Here is a 21,163-nt window from a genome sequence, read left to right as displayed (position 1 = left end):
GTCTTCCCTAGGAAAATTTCATTTTATATCTCCTCATTCCTGTGTTGTGGAAAAGATTGTGTAGCTGTTCCATACTTATCTTCTCTGAGTCGTTCATAATGCTATAAACCTCTGTCTTCCCTCTTTCTGTTCTCTGCCACTTCTTTTTCACTGTTGGCGTGTTAGTCTGCTGCTTGTTGCCCTCTGTGGAAGCTGTTTCAGATATTTCGTTGTGCCTGCTGCCCTCCCATGTAGAAGCAGGGAAAAGCCTAGACTGGAGGGGACCTCCAGAGATCGTCTGAGCCCACCTACAGTTGATAGCAGGGGTTTGGATTAGGTTACTCATTGGCCCAACAAGACAAGTTCTGAATTACTTCCAGCAAGGAAGACTCCACTACTTCTCTGGACAACCTGTCCAATGTTCGGTTGTTCTCACAGTGAAGAACTTTTTCATATAGACTGATGAAACTTCCTTCTGAAGAAACTGATGCCCATTTCTTCTTGTCCTATCACTGTGTCCTTGTGAAATAGTACCTCCACTTTCTCTATAACTACCTTTTAAGTGAAACAGTGACAATCTTTCATCTGTTGGTTTTACTTTGGCTGATGCAGTCAAGGCCCCAGGCTGGTTTCATTGCTGCATGGATGCACACTAGATCCAGTCAGTCCCTGGCCTGCGCTGCTGCTTGGGATTATTCCATCCCAGATGTAGGACATTACAATTACCTTTGTTAAATCTCATTCAATTTATGTTGGCCCAGTCTTCCTGCCTGTTGAGATCTCTGTATGGTAGTGTATAACATATACCTTGCTGTGTCTTACTCTATTCTTCCTCACAGTGTGGAGCAGAACTGTGTGCATCAGTGAGGGTGTGGACCCATGCTAGTTTTGCACAATAGCATAATAATAACAAAATAATAACGTAATAATAATAATAATAATAATATCATCCAATTATGCTAATACTAATTATTATTATTAGTTATTATTATTTGTTATTCTTTCTTTTCTGTTTTGTTCTCTGTTCCTTTACTGATTATCAGTAAAGTTATATTTGCCTTTTTGACCACTACTGCAGCTGACTGGATATTTTCACACAGCTCTCTGTGGTGATTCTGAGATCTATTTCCTCAACAGCAATAGCTATTTCAGACCCACCAGTGTGTTTGAATAATAATAGGGCATTTTCTTCTCCATACATATTTTTTTGAATTTATCAACACTGAATATCATCTGTTATTTTCTTGCGTAGTTTTTCAGCTGTGAAAAGAGACAACTCAGATGGGGTACCGGTAAATAGGAAATGATAATGTTAAAACAAAATCAAACGTTCACTGTTTCTTACAATGCAAGAAACAGAAGTCATCAAAAGATGTTGCAGAGTTTTTAAAACAAAAGGAAACACTTTTCTTTCTACACTATTTTAGATGTTGAAAGTATATATGATTTCAGTATAATTTTGAAGAACAGATTTAAAAGTGATCTCTCAAGACTGATTTAGGATAAAACAGTCCAGGCTCAGAAAGTCCCAAACACAATGATTACTAAAATTTCTTTACTTGACTGACCCTTAGGGTTTCTTTCACCATGAGTATCTGTTGTTAGCTATTGTCAAAGGCAGAGTACTGCACTACATGTTGTGGTCTAGTACAGCCTTTTCACGTTACACTTCTGAAGAAAACCTTCATCAACTACTCAGTCTGTCTTAGACTGGAATTTCCTGAACAATTCTTTAACATCTACTTCCTCTGGTTTCTGAAGGCCCTCAAGGAACCAAATGTTGTTCTTAACTGTAAATCATAGCCCTAGAAAACTGATTAATAGCGTGTTATCTATTTTGAAGGAAATCATGGTGAGAAAGTTAATTGCAAATAGCCAAATGAATGTGCACAGAACAGAGTTGGAAAGATTTATAAGCAGCTGTTCCTGTACAGGTGCTTGTAAGTGTAGTAGTGATCAGGACATGTATAAGGAGAAAGCTTTTCCAAACTCACTGAAGTTTGAGGTGAAAATTACATATTAACACAATTTTTTAAACAAACACTGGGGAGAGTCCACAGAATGTATTTCTGAGCAGTAAATAGCTGAACACAGAAATAACTAGTGATGCTTCCATGACTTTATGTTTTATTTTGGGGATGTTATGCCTAGCAAATTTACATCCTGCATCTCTCTTTTTTGTTTACACAGAGCACCACTTCATTTTTTAAATTCCCTTGTTTTTTTCCCAGACATCATTCTCTTTATTTGCTAGATATTTGTTATTCATCCTTTGGTATGCTTTCCTATTAGGCAGGCATCAATTCTAAAATTTTTGTTGCTACACTTTCTGGCAAGTTGTCATGTTTTCTTCTTTCACTAGTAAAAATGGAAGTACACCCTTGGCTGGGGTTGAGATATACTCTCGCCCCTGCTTAATTTTCTGCTTTTAGGAAAGAGGTGGAGATGAGGTCCCTTCCAACCCAAAGCCTTCTGTATGATTCTATGATTCTATGAGATCAAGCACTCTAAACTTGTGCTGCTGCTGAAGGAAGCGAACCTGTCCTCCTTCCACCCCATTGCTTTATTCTCTTACCAGTGTTCCCGCTGATGTTGCCACAAGTGTTTCTGGAAGGAACCAGCCTAGGTTAAATCCACAAAGGCAGGAACATGAACAGGACTACGTTTAGTAGCAGCATCTGCTCAAGCCAGCTTAAAGTGTTAACACTGTAGCTTAAGCAAGCTTTATTTGCCAATATCTGCAACTTCAGTGAGCAGCTTTTACACTTCCAAATGGCTGTATAACATGGTAATCACACATGTCTATACCAGAACTGGTCCCTTAAATTGGTACTGAATGTCTAAGCCTGCTAATTTTTGGTTTTCTTTTCCGACCTTTGATAGAGAAATTAAAAAATGTGGCTTTAACTGTAGAGCCTTTAAGACCTCAAAAAGTAGTAAACAAGAGGTTAATTTCTGATTTTTCCCCCATGAAGTTGCTTGAATGTTCCCCATTGAGCTGCTCGTTAATGTAGAAGTCAGATTCTTACTAAATAAAATGGTATCAGTAAGTGCTTGTTAGTTGAAGAGATGGCCTGTAACTGCACATTTAAGTTTATTTTAGCAACTATTCAGACAAATTCTCACCTCCTCCCCTTCAGAGATATGTTCTAATTCCCTAGGAAAAAGGCAGAAAAAAAGCCTGAAAAGGATGTTTCCAATTAGCATGGCTTTCACATATTTAAATTCTGTCTTTCTCTGCCAGATAATTGAATAAAATGTGATACATTCTTTTGATCTTTGTCGAGGTGATGTTGGCTGTAGATATTGTTTCATTTTACAGTTCATGTTGACATAGATAGTATTATGCCACTTACAGCTTCTTTGGCACAGCTCTGGAATCAAGTGTTCAGCAGTGATTAATGACCAAGAATACACAGACCTACTGTTGAGTCTGGGATCTCTCTAATCTCTGCTCCTGTTCTTTCTCTCAATTCCAGCACTAGTCAATGCGGCTTCTGTGAACACAGCATTTCTGGTGACTTGTCATACAGCTTGCACTGCCAGGAGTTAGCATAGTGGTAGCACAGAGCTAATGATCATTAAAATCTCAGCTGTCTCGATTCGCGCTTATTATTGTATCTTTGATGCCCTTTCACTGCCTTGTATTTTTTTACTTAGTATTTAATACAGAAAAGACTTTTAAACCTGTGCTAGATTTTTTTTTCCTCCTTACACACCATACAGTAAATTAATAGCCTTTGATATGTTATGCCAATTAAGTGATATGTGTGTTAACATAAATATTTAATTGTTAAAGGAGAGATCACTTTGTCCTAAAGCTTTAATTAGATTAGATGTTTTTCAGATGATTGCCAAGATGAACCCGTGCATTATGAACATTTGCCACTGCAGGAGATTTCTGCTTGTTGAAAGACAAAAGGGTAATTTCATCTAGGATTGTTGCAAACTGTACGAGTCCTTCATACTGATAAGGGTATTCTTCCTCTTTTAACCTTGATATGTACTGTAGTAATGAATTTATGAATCTTTAAAGTCAGTCACATCATTAGAGTGGGGATGTGATGTTAGCACTGTCAAGTAAATGATAAGGATGAAAATTTATCTACATAACAGTTAGAGAGATCAGAGTCAATACCAATTTGTCAATAATTACCATTACTTTAAAAAGCAAAATGAACATGATAAAAGTAGGCAGCTATGGGTCTTTATTGTATATGAACTGGAGTTCAAATATTTCCAATAACATCGTCTTCACATGGCAAACTGGAGTTTTAGGAAAACTAAATATGCTTGACACTGAGGCACCTAAACTATAACTCCCATGAATACCTCCATGGTAATATGGAATCCGCATGTTTCATTATCAATCCAAAATATTTCTGGTTTGGGGAAAAATGTTGCTATATTGCAGTTTTGCCTAATTATCTGAACACGTTTCAGAGATCAGAATCCTGTATGCTATAGACTCTGTAGTCATGCGTATATCTCCCACTGAAAACACGTCACAGCAGTTTCCTTCAAAATATAGTACAGCTATGCATAATGTATCATAAGGCTAGGGCGATGTGCTGTGTGAATCAAAGTTTTAATGTCCTAGTTTTCCAGATATTATTATCTGTTCACTGTGTTTTTAAAGAAGCTCTGATTAAGAATCCTGTCAGCTGTGACAAGCCATAAAGCCAAGCAAGACGTTCAGTGAGAACCTGAGAAAGACTCTCTCTGAACATGTTTTAATATTAAAACCAGTATCAGGGAACCTGGTTCTTACTGTGCCAGGGGGAAGAGGATTGCATCAATAGAATCCTACTTGCTGACAACGTGTTATCATCAAAAATCTTAGGGCAAGGAAATTCAAAGCACAATAGGTTTTCTCTTTGTGTCTGACAGGGCAGTTCTTACTCAAATTGTTGTTCTGTATTTGCTTCTTTGTATTTGTTGACCAGGTCTCCAAAAGAGAGGATGCAAAAATTCAACCCTCCTTGTCACCTTGGGACATCTTGCTAAGTAGCTGAATGCCTGGCTGGACTCGAAGTCTTACCTGCTTCTTTGCTCTGCAGAGCATACAAATGTCAGCAAGGCTGTTGAAAAATAAAATAAACAGCTCAGCTCCACATCTGAGTGTGATCCTATTGTGGGACTAGACCCTCTCTCATGTTACCTGAAATATTTCCCTTCCCCAATATCAGACTACTGGAGTCTACTTGAAATTTAAGGCAACATGCAGTTCTTACATAGGCTGCAGCCTTATAGACATTTCAGCCGTGTTCTTAGTTGCTTCCTGTCTGGGATAAACACCTTGAAATAGTCAACAATGTGTCTAGTGCTAAGGCTGTGTCTACTCAGTGAGGGAACTATCTATTTATCTAGACCAAAATAGAGCTGAAAATAAAACACCTTGCTATTTCTGCAGGAATATTGGAAAGAGTTCTCTCAATAATGTGAGATGGCCTTCTCTTTTGCTGTAGGGCAAGATGTGATTGCTTAAGCAAGGATGAGGGATTTCTGTTGTTCCTGGGGCTGTGTCCAAGGACATAGTGAAGAAACAGATTTGCAGAAGTGCTTTTAATCTCCCAGGCATGGAACAAGTCTGAAACAAATTATATTAGGTACTTGGATAATTCTGTTGTCATTTTGTTTTCTTTACTGAAATCTATTTACTAAACAGCTTATTATTGACTGTATTTATTGAGCAATAAAAAAATGTATTTCATAGTTTCTGTATTTTTATAGTTGATGATAACTGCAAAAAAAAAAGAGCAGTGCAAAATTGTTTTACATATTTTGAGATTTGGTTTTATTTTATTTAAGAATTTTAACTATCATTAAAGTAGTAAGCTAGAGAAGGTGCTGTTTGGTTGAGTGCTTTACTATCCACTAGCAAGGCAGCTGATAAATCTCTATTGAAAAATCATTGAAAACCTACTACGTGAGATGAGTGCTTACTGGATTATGGATGTTCATTGTGTACTTTTCTAGCTTTATTTTTTTACTCTGCTGGGGACAGTAAAATGAGAAAAGGACTGGTGGGAGTTCAGGAGCGTGATGGTCAGCACGAGGATCAGGTTGATAAAGTGGGAAGAAATCAGACCAGTGAGGGGAAATACATAGGTTTGCTTGTAGATGTGAGCAGAGAATCAGTGTGGTGTCTGCATAAACAGCAAAGGAAATGTGCGCATTTTAAGTGCATTCAAGGATGACTTTTCCATCTGAAGCCAGTTTGCATACACTGGCTGAAGGGAGGGAAGTTAAGAAGTCACAAGACAGGCTACAATAACATTGTTAGTTTTGTTTTTTTTTTCTGGAAAATCATCCTGATGTTGAGTGGGACTGACTTTATGCTTTTGGATCTACTGAAGTTGAGAGTACTGGGTATCTAAGTTCTTTGCCCAGCCCAGAAAGGATGAATGCACAGACCAGTGAGTCTTCTGGCTGCACTGGGTCTTGGTGGCTGCCACCATCTGGCTCCAGCCTTGGTAGAAGTGTTTGGCAACCAGCAGGTAGGCAAAGGGAAGGGAGCCCTGGGAGGAGATAAGAGAGAGTGCTGGAGGGCACTGCAGCGGGAGGTGCCTACAAAATAAAGGAGCAGACCCATGCAGTGGGGAGGGATCAGGAAAAGCAGGCACTGCTTAATGCCCTGTTTCTCATTGGAAAAGGTGGGCCTTGCTGCCCCATCTCTGCCCTTGCCACGTAGCAGTGCTGGAGCTGAGGCAGAATTGACAAGAGCAAGACAGTCAAGGAAAACCTGTTCTTTGTCCCCTACCAGCTTCACTTGAGGAGGTGAACCCCACATATCAACAGCACTGTGCGGCTGGTTTTGTCGGTAAAGTCATGTGCCATGGGACCTGGGCAGGACAAGGGCAACCTAGAGTAGTGTCTGAATGTAAGTGTAGTCAGGACCACATGTGACAGTCTATGGAGAAGATTCTCCAAGGCCACTAAAAATGCCATTAGCTTGGACATCTACTTGACAGCTGATTTCAGCTAAGTGAGCTACCCGTCTTTAAAGAGCTTGCCTACCCACACCATGTGAAAGGCTGTATGGGAGCTGCAACAAGGTTGCTTTTGATGCCTTCTACCAACAGAGGGGAAGGCACAGTGCACTCTCTGTTGTGTGTCGCTTTACCTTCCCTCTACCCGTGTCCTCATTCCTCTCCTTGCTGATGATGCTGCTGATGAAGTTGGTGCAGATTCAGTGAGCTGTCCTTACTGTCTCCAGACTGACTAAAAATGCTGCTACCCAGAGAAAATTCTGCAGAGGAATGGCTCATGTCCTCATGCCATGTTGTCCTGGGGCTCCACAAACAGCACAAGCACACATACACTGCATTGAGCTGGTTGCAGAATCTAATACCAACCATCTTGCACTGTATAGTTGTGAACTGTAGGAAAAGCATAATGTTTGCCATGTTTTAAGAAAAAACATTGTATACGTTGGAACTTGCTGAAACAAGTGACTTCTGTGAGAATGAGCTTGTGACCCTAAAGCAGTCATGTGTACTCACATAGTGAATTGGAGTAACCCCAACACAATCAAGAATTTGACTCGGGGTAGGGGGACGATAGTCAATTTGTCTAAACATTATTCTTGGACATGTAGAGTGGTGCCAGCTTACCACATCGATGGGGTTTTGTGCATACAGTCTTAGCTTGCAAATAACTGCATATGCAAACTCTTCATTTGCAAATTTGGAAGTCAGCTGAAAATTGAGCCTTAAGCAAATTTCTTCATATCTACTTACTAAAAAACGTCTGATGCGCTGTATAATGCAATGAAGATGCTCAGGCAGAACATTGATCTGCACTGACAGCATTTATATTTTTTTATAGTTACCTGTATGCTGGCCCTGTGATTCAATGTGACGTGGGCGAGATGTTTGTACTAGTACACAGGAAACCCTTGAACATGGAAGACAGTACTTACTAAAATAGATCACGTTCCCAAGGGGGAAACAGCAAAATGACATTAGATTTGTAGAATAAAGAATAACTAAAATTGCCCAATTATTTAAACTGAGGTATTTTTCTATCAATATAAGATCTTGCTGAGCTTCCGGAGCATAATTTACAGTAGGCATTTTGCCTGCAGTTCATGATATAAATATTTTATATGATCTCCCACACTATTAGAATAATAGAGGTAGTGTTATTTAATCCACTCCTGGCAAAGCAGATGCTTGCCGGAATGCATAAAGCACTCAAGGAACTGTTTTTGTTGTAGCTGAAACTAGTTGGTAGAATGAATTATCTGAAGTTAGATTCCTCATTGCGGAAGTGGATTTGATGATGCTTGTGAGACACAATTTAAAGCTGTGTTGAAGGCTCATAAAAAAACCCTACATAGTTGATGGAAATGTTGTTAACAACAGAAGAATGGAAAAAACCTCCCTACAAGGTAAGCAGGTAAAGCGAGCGTGTTGGCTTGGGTAGGAGGGCTGGGAGAGACTCCATGTCTGTGAATTCTTTGAGTTGGACTTAGTAGAAATTGTGACCACAGAGAAGTGGAATTGAGTAGGCCTTCTGAAAAGTGGTTGCAAGCATAGGAACTACAAGCCTTAACAGAGAGCATGCAAGTGCTGTGATTTCTGCATAGCGGCCTCAGAGAGCATGTTGCAACCCAGAAGGGAGGAAGAAGTTGAAAGTTTAACAAAGCTTTTCCTAAAAATACAACCTTTGGAGTGTATTTTAATACCTCTTGTGACAGTCATTGTCTCTCTTATACTTTACCAGCAGCATGTATCTCAGTTACCTATAGCTGATACACTCTGACTACAGTCCTTGGGTCTGAGGTGGCTATTCGGGTGTCATAGGAGTTCGGGTAGATGGTCCAAATACTCCTTCTCTAGCTTCCATTTCTACGAAGTGGAGAGGAGATGAATTGATTGCTAAGCACCATAATTTTGCACACTTGAGCCAGAGTTTAGCAACTGGAATAGCATTGTTGGTAAAATCATATGGGAAAGATTTAATGGTATGCCCTTTTCCTCTGAGGTGATTGTGCCTAAAGATGATATGAATAGTGAATGACAAAAAGATGACCATTTGTATTGTGCATTTTTTATGTGATATACTATGTCATTTAGCATTCTTCTGTTTATTTGCACTTTGTTTTTCCTGTTTATTGTAGCTTTTATTAATGTGTTTGATAACATGGCATCAGCTGCAAGGCAGAAATATTTACTCTGTTGGGGTTTTGTTAAAATTTTCGGTATAGATTAAAAAACTTCAGCAGCCCCTGGATGGATAGGCTTGAACTGGAAATATACATGTGAGTAACAAATATTATAATGCAGATGAGCCAGACAGGAGAAAGGGAGATTTATAATAAGGGACTCCTCTGGCAGTATTAATCTGCCTCATGTAGACTGTGTGATGAATCATCCCACCTCACCACAAGGACTGCTGCTGCTGCTGAGCTCTGCCAGCAAGTGGGACAATAAAACGTGTGCATGCAAGGGTGGAGGGGAGGGCACGTGAGAGGGATTAGGAGAGGGAGAAAGAAAGAACCACCATTTAAAAGTGGACATCTTAAGCCTGGCCAGTAGTTCATGTTATATATAATTCAGGCAATTCGTTGGGTAAATCTTTTCATATGCTCCGTGAAAGGCAATTTGCTTCCATGGCCAAGCATGACAAAGGTTTCACAGAACTGCAGTTGGCAAAGAGCTCTTCTAGGATGGTTAATTCAGGGCCTGTGAGATAGCTGAGACGTCTTGTCAGAACATTAAAGAATCACACAATTTCATGAGGGAATATCTAATTAAGAGTCCAATTTCTCAAGGGTCTGAGTACCTGTTACAATGGGTGAAGAACCCTTAATTCCAACCGACAAGAGCGGCAGCTTAGGGTGTTCCCAGCAGGCATTTAATAGGATTGTGCCCTTAGTTCGTTTGGCTGGGTAAGTCTGGGCCAGTCAGGTGAAGCAACAATAATCAAACAAGACAAGATAATGACAAATAGGGTTACATCCCTACAGGAATGTTATTACTTGCAGATGATGGAACATACCCTGCTGCGAAGCCCCTGTAAAAATTACGGCCAGATTTAAGTGTGCACTCTTAGGGGTTAAATTTGTTCCTTTGAGAAAGATTTACCTGTACTCACCCACACACAAAAGATTTGTAAAAGGCAGCATGAATTCTTTATCATCCCAGAGTGTCCTTCTGTGGGGACAAGTGACAGAATTCCCATCCACAGTTCAGTCGCAAGGACTTCAGTGACTTAGATGACCTCACGCAGGTTGTCCACCTTATAAAGGCAGACAGTATTTCATCCGGTGTTCGGGAAGCATAAAGCTCAAGTAGAGATTTTTCAAGGAAGTTTGGGCAATGAAATTCCTTGAGCAGCATTCTTGGTGTGACTCAGTCAATAGCACAAAATTTGAGGTGGTTACATGGAGACTTCTCAGTAAGACTTTTTTCCCTTCTTACAAACCTGCAGCTATATAAAGGAGAAGAAAGTTAGATGCAATCAGAAGAGAATAGACATTGTATTTTGGCTTATGATACTTCTCTTAGGCAGAGATGAAGGTAGAAATGGTGTTCTTTTTTGGTGTGAAGAAGCATTACAAAAGGAGTAAATGAGAAAGGAGCATGGCATTATGTTAAGCACTTTTGGGAGACTGAAAAGTTAAAATCAATCTCTGTGTTGTCAGGCTCTTAAGAGAGGAATGATGCATTAGACTACCTGATTTTATTTTATTTGTTGGGAAACCAGGGCTGCTGTGTTGTTTCTTGAACAGAATTACAGGCTTCATTTAAAGAGAGATGCAAAATGCACACATCATTCTGGAAGAGATCAAGATAAGCGTTTTCTATATCATGAGTAATGTTTACTGGAAGAAATCAAATTACTGTTGCACAGACCATCTGTTTTCTTTGCATGCAATCATGTAAGTGTTTTAGGACAAGCCATCTTATTTAATCAATTGTAAATCTTTTATGGCAAGGCACTGTTTTCTGTAATAAAATCTATTTCTATGATAAAAGTAAGAGTTTTAAATACTGGTTTCTTCTGCATAAATATAGTGTACATATTGTTCATAACATAAAGAGTAGGGGTGTACAGCATTAGCTATTATGTGTCAAGAACTGAATTTTAGGGCTTTTTGGGTAGCCATTTTTGGATATCTTTGGATTTGCAACTCATTGGTGTTCAGCTATTACAGCAAATAACATAATGAGCAATAGGGTCCATTTGTAGCCTGGGATGTTGCTTCCTACCTACGTTTAATGAATGTAGTATATAGGGTCTCTATTTTGTAGAATGCCTGCTGTAATGAAAGTGAATACTAGGGAAGATGATTGTCCATTGTCTGAATGTTTACACTTGGAAAGACTGAAGAAAAAAAGGCATGGCTTGTTGGAAAGTGACCCTGTGGAATGACATTAGAAAAACTTGTATTTATGGTTTAAGATGCAGACAACGACGGAGCATGAGATTTACTTCATGTTTAAGGCAAGCACATTCATGGATGTATATAGTTCCATCCATTTTAGTGGATGCTTAATTCAGTCTGCCATTTTATCTTTTTATTGTTTCTGTCAGCTTCTCTGATTCGTAGAGTGTCTTTGGATGCACAAAGGTTGCTTTTGAATTCGGAAGAAGCTGAAGGTCTGCAGCTTAAGCAGCATCTCCTCTGATTTCAAAAGAAGCTCTGTGTGCTCTGTACCAGAAGTTGCGCTGCATTGTATCAAAAGTCCCTGAAGTAAAAGAAAGGAACAAGAACTGTAATTAACACAACTGGAAATTCCCTGAGAAGGCTGGCTGTCCTCAATGAGGTCAGCAAGCCTGAACTTCATTTGTTCAGACACTTTCAGATCAATGGTATTTTGTCTGAATAATTAAGCTGCTTACTCAGGCTTGAAAAGTGTGTGGTGCTAAATTCTTGCTTTTTCTTGGATAAACATGAGGACACAAAGAGGGAGAAACAGATGGAGCATGCACCTGGAAAAATGATAATGCCTACACTCCGGTGCCATCCCATGGTACAGTGGAAGCTTTCTGCCCAGTGAAACATCAGGTGAAATCAAACGTTGCTATAAGTCCTTTTTTGAAGGCTGGTCTCAAGATCTCCATGTCCTATCTATTCCCACTTATTGCAGTGTCACTTGTGAAAGGCCAGTATGTGGCACCGCGAAAGCTGCCGACCAAACTGTGCTAATCAATCCTAGCACCTACCTAGACTTGGAGCTTACCTAGATCAGTCAAGAATCTGATGACAGCTAGGTCATCTCTTAATCTTCTTTTATCCATCTGCATTAATTCAGTAAAAGGAAAAAAACAGAACAAGGTGAATGGCTTACATAATCATATAGGTGATAGAGAGTGAAAGGTAAAGAATAAAAATGCAATTAGTAGTGGTCTAACAGTTTTACTCCTTTCACAGTATTTTCTATTTAAATTCAGAATCTCTTTCAGAAAAGTATTAAATAGAAGATAAATAGTTACTTTTTTTTCCTGATTTTTCTTTTTAGTCCGGGCTTTCTTCAGAGGGAAGAAAACTGCAGGCAAATTGAGTGTTTCACAGAATCAGGGAATCGTGTTAGTTAGAACGGACTTCTGGAAGGCATGAACAATGTCCTAGTCCAAGTGAGACAGACTTAGATAACATTGGTCAGGGCCTTGTTCACTTGGATTTGGAGTATCTGCAAGAGTGGAGACTCATCAGGCTCTCCCAGCCACCTGGGAGAGTATCAGTATTCCCTTTGCTGTCAATATTCGCCTAGAAGCTCATCTGGTTGCTCTTCACATCCCTTACCACTTTCCAGTCCATCTGAGGTCTGGCATCCCTAATTTCATCCAGACAGGCCAGAACAAGGAAGTTCTGCACTGCTCCCAAGTAACCTTCTCAGCTTCTTCATCCTCTGTCTGTCCATGCTGCCTTTCTGCTGTGCCTGCACATGGCACTTTCCACATGGCAAGCTGGGAAGTCCCTGCATGCTGGGAAGGCTGTCCTCAGCTAGCAGCTCGCTCTTCTGGGCCCCTTTGTTGCTTGGTTTTCAGGAGACACATTTCAGTTTGAGCTGTCAAAAAAATTGATGCAAATGTTGGATTTACGTTTTTCAGGTCATCCTTCTTACTTCCCACCCTTCTATCTTCACATCCCCAAATCTTTCTCAGTAAGCTATAGAGGTATAATCTGAAGGATATCAGAGCCTTGTGTTTCCACAAGGTTTTCTTTTTCAGCATGAATTTTCATTTGTATGTGAGTTAATTTACCACTGATTTTTTTTTTTTAAGTGTTTATTGGGAAGTTTTGACTTTTTTTCTGGATTGTTTTTTTTAGCCAGAACTTTGGAACAGTCACCATGGGTTCTCTAACAGCTTCAGCAGAATAGGCACTACATTTTGCAGTAGTATGGTCTGGTTTTATGCAAGAAAGATGTACTGATGTATTTACAATTATCGTAGAAGTTATGGATTAGTTCTAAGAACGGTAAATGCTAACACTGCTGCTTGGAAATTATCATATTTTTATTACTAAGAAATAATTCAGCAAAATGACTTAATTTGCTTAGGAGTAAAGACAGTGGTACACTATGAGTTACTGTTGTCATAGTTACACTGTATTTTGATATAGTAGGCATGTTCATCTAAACAGTAGTAAAATAGTTTGCTCAATGAGCAATTACAATGAATATCTTAAAACAGAAGTACAGAACTTCTGACTCCATTTTAAGTGTGGTAAGTACAGAATACTGTTTATTTTAAGAATTTCCTGTGTCTGCAGTGCTGATTACACTAAAGTGGGAATCAATGACAAGGTGCTATATAGGAGACTTTATTTATAGCAGCTTTATAACTGATCTAAAGTGAGACAATAGATTTTGATACCCATGACCTTTAATAGAAAAATCTCTGAAGAGAAGTTTGCAGTTTCACCTCCAAAGTTACCCCTAGTGAAAGTCTTTTGTATTTTTGGGCTTTGTGAGGCAATTAAATTATTTACCTATTCTTGGTTGGTTTCTTTTTTTGTAGATTATTCCAGTCTCTTGGCTATTCAGTTGACAACTCAGAAAAATTACTCAGCGAACCTCTGAAATCCTCAAAGCTAGACATTTGCCCATTTCTACTTTTAATAATGTTCTTAAGTGCAGCATGTTTGGGGGTTTGCGCATTACTTTTCTCCACTTGACCCATGGCAGTGTAGTGGTTGTAGAGGATGTGATTGATGTGTACGTACCAAATTCTCCTCTTCCGCTTCTCTACCAGATGCACTGATTTTCTTAAGGAAATGGAGCAGAAAAGGGCCATAGGTGATTATCGTGCTTGACTTTGAACTGGTCTCCCATAGCTCCCTTGGTGGAACAGGGAGGAAAAGAGGGAAACAGGAGTGCTCAGTCACTATTTTGAAATATCTTTAGGTCTGACCAGCACATCCCTACAAAGAAAAAGTCTATAGGTGTTCAAAAAGACCACAAAACCAATGAATAATCTTTAAGGAAGACATTCTGGACTGAGAGTGAAAAGCAAGCAGAAAAGATACTTCAGACAAGGTAAAAGGAAGAGAACTTGCATAGAATGATGGGATTGAATGAACATTTCAGAAAGGACAGAAACTTTAAGAATGCATGCATTTAACACTGAAGAAAGAAAAACATATTTGAAATGTGCACAATTAACTAGCAGAAAGATTGCTGTGAGATACTAGTGAGTAGAGCACTGGAAACTCTCCTCACATGCAACAAATAGGGTAGTATAAAAAATCATGGCACTTACTGAGCAATGATCCCCCCCAGACTGCTTATTTGGAAACTGTCTCTTGGGGTTTTTATTCCTCAATATGGGCTACTGTTGAAGGCAGAAGGTAGGAACTACTTGAATTATGGTATGATTGGAAATGATTGTTCCAGTGCCTTCACATGCCACATTTGGTCTCTATGTCCTTTCTGTCACAGGAAAACATCTCACTCCCAGAGCAAGAAAAGTAAATTCCTTTGGCTGTCCCTTATCTCTAAGGGACCTGATACATGAGTGGACTAGAGAAAGGAAGGACAGAAAATCTCCAAAGAGCTGCAGATCATCTTGCTGGCAGGGTGAGTAAATGTCCTGGCATCTCGGTCTTGCGTTGTCAGGTACGCAACTAGTGATCCTGCTTTAAGCATTGGCTCAGGAATTTCCTCTCCAGTAATTTTTGAGAAAAAGATGATAAACATGTCTCCTGTTTCCAGGTTTCTGACACTGGTGCCCTATGTGTGTTCAGAAGTACCAAGACAGACACCTACTGTATTTTCAGTTTAAGCCTTGAACATGCATCTAATAAAATAGACAATTCTGAGTCATGGGGGTTTTTTAGTGTATGTGGTGCTGTTCAGGCCCTTTTCAAATTAAGTGGATGAAACAGAAATATCTAACTATTACCGAATCAGTCCAAACTCCTCATGATTCAAAAAGAGATCCAAAAGTGTAAGAAAATGGAAGAAAACTCATTTTCCTGGAGCTGATTGTACATAGACTGCTACAGATCTGGGCTTGTGTTCCCTGCTTTCCCTAGGCAACTTTTTTCTTGCTTACAAAGTGCAGTGGAAAAAATTACCTAGCTGAGAAGCAAATGTGTAGTCAACTTATGTGACAGTCGGAACCTGATCATATGATCCCCTGTTCTTTCTGGATTTGCCTGTTCCAAATCGTGGTAGAGGCAGAGACCACAGCAGAGTCTGGAGCGTTTCCTCCAGTTCATAGCAGTGAGCCAAGAGGTTTGTCAAGCACCAGCAAGACAGTGCAAGAGATTCAAGAGTCCCATGCAGGGAGGATGACTTATTTTTCAAAAAGATGATCCAAATCAAAACAGACGGCTAACATGGCAGAAAATGAAAAAAAAAAAAACCTGAAGCTTATCTCAGAGTCCTCCATCTGGTGGTTTGTGTCTCTACAGAAGACAGAATAAAAATGTTGCCTTCCTCCATTGGGATGGCTGAAACTCCCTCTGAGTGTGTGCTTCCCCACTGTGTTTGTTCCTGCCCAGTTCTGCACCCTGAACACTAGCAAGGCCCCATCTGTTTCTGTCTTCTGTGCCGGGGCAAAAAGCGCTGAAGAAGTAGAGCAAACCCATCTTCCCTGCAACCTAGGCCCAGTGGACGCTTTTAGTTTAAAGAAAATGTAGAGCAGGTGAATGATGTTTTTAGCTGTGTGAAAGCCCACCCCAGCTAGGAACCTTAAGGCAGTTTGCCAGAGCCTGCAACAAGATAGAACAAAACAAAGGGTGCTCCAGAGGACAACTACTTTCCTGCCAACAGCTCTCTGATATGCAATGCAATATCTACCAGTATAATAGTGCCTTTGCAATTGCTACTAGATGATGTGTTTAGTATAATATTAGGCTGTTTTTCTTAGCATACAAGCAATGTTTCGACTCTGATGAAAGTCTTCTTCTTCCTACTGCACATTCTTTGAGGCGATATGTGTAAACACGAGGGCTGTCTGGACTTTGTCTTACTCTCCAGTTAGAAGAAAGCAAATTTTGCTATTTTTGCTTTTTGTTTTCCTTTGGTTATTTTTTTTGTTTTCAATCAGTACTGCACTGAGTGTGCTGAAACATTATGCTGGTTCACAGAATTTTTACAGATATCAGGTTATTCCTTTGCTCACTCTGAACCTAATGGCAACAGCAACAACAGCCCTGGTCTCTGTTGCTGGACTCTGGGATCCATAGGAAAAGCATTCAGGGGCTCAGTCATCTACTTTTCTGCTCTAGCAGCTGCTTCTTGCCTCCTTGTGGAAAATGCAATGGAGCAGATACAGCCTGTGGGCACAGGTTTGTCCATACTTCATAAATAACACAACATCTTCTTCAACAATGTAATTACACTCTCCTGTTTTAATACAGTAATGCATTTTCTGAACCACCACTTATTTCCCCCTTAGTTCTACTTTATTTTCTATAATATCTGTGCAATGGAGATGGGTTTGATGTCCATTGGCACAGTGATGCCATTAAGTGAGGACCAGTGTTACTGAGAACAATAAAGGTGTTCAGTAAAGGTGTCGACACAGTTGAAGCTCAAAGTTAATATTATTTTTATTCTTAAAATCATTTCTATATGTATTGCTTTTGCAATTCATATCTAAAGTAAAATTGTCCTCAAACTCAAATCTTACTGAAGCTTCATGAACATTACTACAGGGAAAATAAGAAGTTGGTAAATGATTAAATGCATAATTAAAGGTTTCACATTTAATCCTGTCACTGCAGTGATTTATGGTTTCCATTATTTTGTCCAAGTAATGGACTTCTTTTTTTCTAGTGTTTGTTTTCTTTCCTTCATTGTTGTTAGTGTCTGTAATCTTATAGTAATGAAATTTATCACAAGGACAACATTTTTTGTCCTCAGCTGCAAGGTACAGAGGCGAGTTAAATCAAAATATAGCAGATGCAATACACTTCCTACTGCAGTTGGTGGGAGAATTGTGAAGTGTTTACAGTGCTGGGCCAGAAATGCTTTACGTGTAGGAACAAAGGGCAGGATGTAGCCTCTGTGCTTCTCTGCTGTCATATTTAGGGCTGAAACAGGTGTCTCCTGTAGTCAGTCCCAGGAAGGCTCAATAAAGACATAGGGCTCAGACACACAATCTCCCTCTATAGTGCATGCCAGAATTGGGTGGAAACCTGCAAACGCAGCAGAATCTGCCTTGAAATAGCCCATAGCAAAGGCTGAGCAGAGCCCAGTGCCTACAGGCTGCAGAGTCCGGGCTCTTCTCTGGAGGTAGGTCACCACAGCAGGGTTTTTTAAAAGGACTGATTGGGTTTCGTGGTCATCGTTGCAGCACGACAGATTTGTGGGATCTCATTGCTTGTGTGGAACCGAGGGCTCTTCGCTTCATTACCAAGTTGCCCAGTCACCGGGCTGTGCTACCCTCCCGCGAGGCTTTCTTCCAGCTGCATGAAATTTGCAACTTAGCTCTGGCAGGGCTATAGTGGGACTAGCAGACTGCTCTCTGCTCCTGTTTACCAGACCAGCTTGTAGCTCTGCTGGGAAGGGGGTGTCCACACCACCTCAGAGTCTGGAGAGCCTGGAAACGACCCACTTAAGTGGGTGCTCCAGCCATTCGCTTGTATAATACAGGATACCACCGTTTCCAGCTGTGCTCTAGAAAACAAGGGTGTTTTCCAAGGAGTGCAAATCTGCCTGTGCCTGTTAGGGGTATGCCCAGCAGATCTGAGATTTTGGGGCTTAGGTGTTGTTTCAAGGCCACGGGGGGTCCTGAATTTGAGATGAGCACTTTGTTGCTGATGTGGAGTTGTTTGTGGGACTTTGAAGACAGAGTGAGAAATGAGCTTCAGCAGCCACTGAACAAGTGTTTCGTGGTGGCAGTTTTCGTATTCAGACATGTAAATTTGTCTGTGGCCCAAAATTCCTCTTGACCAAGAATCCACTTAAAGAAATAAGATTTCTTCTCCTACCAACATATGGTACTAAGATTCTCCTCTTAGACTAATTTCACACAAGAACTGCTGTTCTTTTCCAGACTGTTGCAGGATGAAATAGCTTGGGTTTTATTTCTGGTTCAGAGTTTGAATTCATACCCATGTTAACTTCACCTAGAGCTGTTAAGCTGAGCAGAAAAAATATGTTGTCTTGTCTTCAATGTTTTAACCTAAATATGGCTTATGGAGGCACTTAGTGAGAGTTCACGGCAGTGCTTAATACAGTTTAATTATGCTCTGCTGAAGGTATTATAATTTACATTCTCCAGACCATTGTATAATGTTATTGTGTTTCTTTTTATTCTTTGTCTCACTGAAAATATTGGGGCTATTTTGTTTTAATTCTCTGCAACAATTACAGTAGAAAATTCCAAGAAAAGTAATCTTTACAGAACCGTAGCAGAATAAAAGAGCATAGAAGTGAGGGTTCTTGAGAAATGGTTGTGTAGAAAAGGACTTCTGTTTCATCTTTCTGTGGTATGTCTCTGTCTTTTGGGCAAGTTTTTCACTGCCCTAATATTTTGCAGCTGTTGTTTCTTTTTTCTTGTTGTTTCATTGTTTTTCTGGCACACTGTTTTAAGATAGGTAACCAACAAGAACATGCTGTTCTGGGAACTTATATGAAGTCATAACTCTAGTACTCCCTTTCTTAATATTTTTTGAGGATGAAATTGCTACTTTTTGAGCAAATGTGTGTTTGTTTTAGGAAAGAACTTGTTCACATGAAACTTTGTGATCTTTCCTTTAGTGATAATAGCTAGTTTAAGATCTGACAACCTGCGTGATAAGTTCCTGTTACTCGATCACCAGACCTTTAATTGGCAGCCTGGCATTTTCTCTGCCATTGCAGTTCCCATTTGAATCAGGGGTCCCTCAAAATTTCCGAACAGCTTTCTTCAGATCTAACTAACTTAGTTAATGATTAGACATTACCTCTCCTTCCCAATGATAATTAAATACGTGCAATAAATCCAGGCCTACAGCAGTATTGTCTTGTAACCTCTTATTCACCTCTTGCTATTTTTGAAAGTCTCTTGGTGTAACTCATTTTACGGGTACAAAAAACAAGTGTAGTATCAGCTACCTTTTAGGATGGTTGGGGTTTCTAGTCTTGCACTGGAAGCACAGGTCTAGGTCACCTCACAGCAAGGTGAATGGTCCCAGTGATTTCAGTGGGCTTCCTTGTGTGAGTCGGAGTTTAAAGAGTGCAGCATTTGCCTTCCTCATATGAAGCTTCCAGAAGTGCATTGCTGTGTCCTGCCATCCATACTGTTTAGCCTTGTAAGTGCTTAGGAGTGAATAATATGTATTTTTGAACTGTCATATACAATGATTATTTTGACAACACTCTGGCTGTGGGTTTTTTTAATTTATCAGACAAATGCCTTCTTTGCACAGTAGACTGAACCGCTTTTGCTTCTTCTGAGCCATAGAAACCTAGCATGTTAATTCATTTGAGCTTGAGCATTACTGCCCTTTCAGTGTTTATGATCAAAAGTGTTAGCAAGACCCTTGGGGTAAACTCTTTGCTGGAATGAAATGGCGTGGGTTACTTGAAGTCTGCTTGTTGAGCCATTCCAATACACAGCAGAGAGGAATTTGGCCCCTGATTCATATACCAATGGACTATACTGGAGTTTCACCTACCATATGAAAGAGTACAAGTTTGCAGGCAGAGTATTTTTTCTGTCCTCTGCCTGACTCATTGTTGGTTGGACTCTCTAGATCCTACAATGTTACATATGCCATATTTAAATTTAATAGACAGACTAGACATTTTCATGGACTAGAAAATCATGTGTAAAGTTTGAGGCCTGTAGTGTAGGATGCAAAAATTACAGACGAGATCCCTGACAATGCAAGTTCAAAACAGAAATTTTGCTGCTCAAACGGGAGTCCTGTTGAGGTAGAAAAGGTCCTTATTTTTATATGTCATAGTACATGTTTTTGCCTTTTTAGCATGCAACTCTTTTGTGACATTACAGCAGTTTCTTCAGAAAACATGGGCAAAAACTGCTTTCTGTAGATCACAAGGAGGAATAGACACAAGGGAGATGGTACTTGTTTTCTAAAAGGCATATATTCTGTTATGCATTGCCGACTAGCAGAGGCAAACAGCTAGGAAGTTGATTCAATGTGAAGTTTATGCAGAGGAGAGTTAGCACTGTGATGTGAATGCGTGGATGAATTTTTACTGCTGACTTGCTTCCAGGCTAAACTTTTCCATCACAAGAACCTCAAGCCACACCCACATGAGGACAGTTTTTCTGAGAGGTGATTATCTCATTTTTTGATCATCGAGTCCTTTAGGAACGTTGGCGGGCATCACGTAAAGCTTCTGGTTGAACCAGCGGATCTGCAGTTTGACTTGTTAAGCAGAGACACGCAGAGAGCTGGGCTGCTGCCCAACACCTCTGGTAGGGCGTCAGGCAGACCTGGTCCCAAGGTGCAACGCATGCAGGTGGTTTCTGCCATTTCAAACACAAGACAAGGTTGCACAAAAAACAGATGCTGAAGCTGTTCCTTTCATTCTCTCCTGTTCTGCTGTGCTGAACCCAGATGATATAATTCGTGTGCTCCCCTCGTGTATTTGCTACAAAGGAATAAAGGGCCGTTCCCAAGAGCAGCTGGCATCAGACTGTCCTAGAATTTGTAGCAGGGACCCTGCTTTCTTGCAACACTAAAGCTTACCAAGATGAAGATTTGTAGCAGAATGGTATGCACTCAGAAAGAAATAAATGATGTTAAATGTAATGA

General features: G+C 40.0%; 1 protein-coding gene across 10 annotated transcripts in view; it reads left to right on the top strand.

Moving 5' to 3' along the window:
- LOC104338159 (poly(rC)-binding protein 3) overlaps positions 1 to 21,163 on the top strand; it is a 548,717-nt gene that overhangs the window by 91,359 nt on the left and 436,195 nt on the right. For 9 of the 10 annotated variants that reach the window (XM_075416693.1, XM_075416692.1, XM_075416694.1 and 6 more), the window contains exon 2: positions 14,880 to 15,017. The exons of the other annotated variant lie outside the window; for it this stretch is intronic. The gene's annotated coding sequence lies outside the window, so the exon portion shown is untranslated. The remainder of the gene's footprint in view (positions 1 to 14,879; positions 15,018 to 21,163) is intronic. 10 annotated transcript variants of the gene reach the window in all.

Source organism: Opisthocomus hoazin, chromosome 3, assembly GCF_030867145.1.
Source record: "Opisthocomus hoazin isolate bOpiHoa1 chromosome 3, bOpiHoa1.hap1, whole genome shotgun sequence".
Taxonomy (NCBI): domain Eukaryota; kingdom Metazoa; phylum Chordata; class Aves; order Opisthocomiformes; family Opisthocomidae; genus Opisthocomus; species Opisthocomus hoazin.
This window is presented reverse-complemented; position numbering and strand designations above follow the sequence as displayed.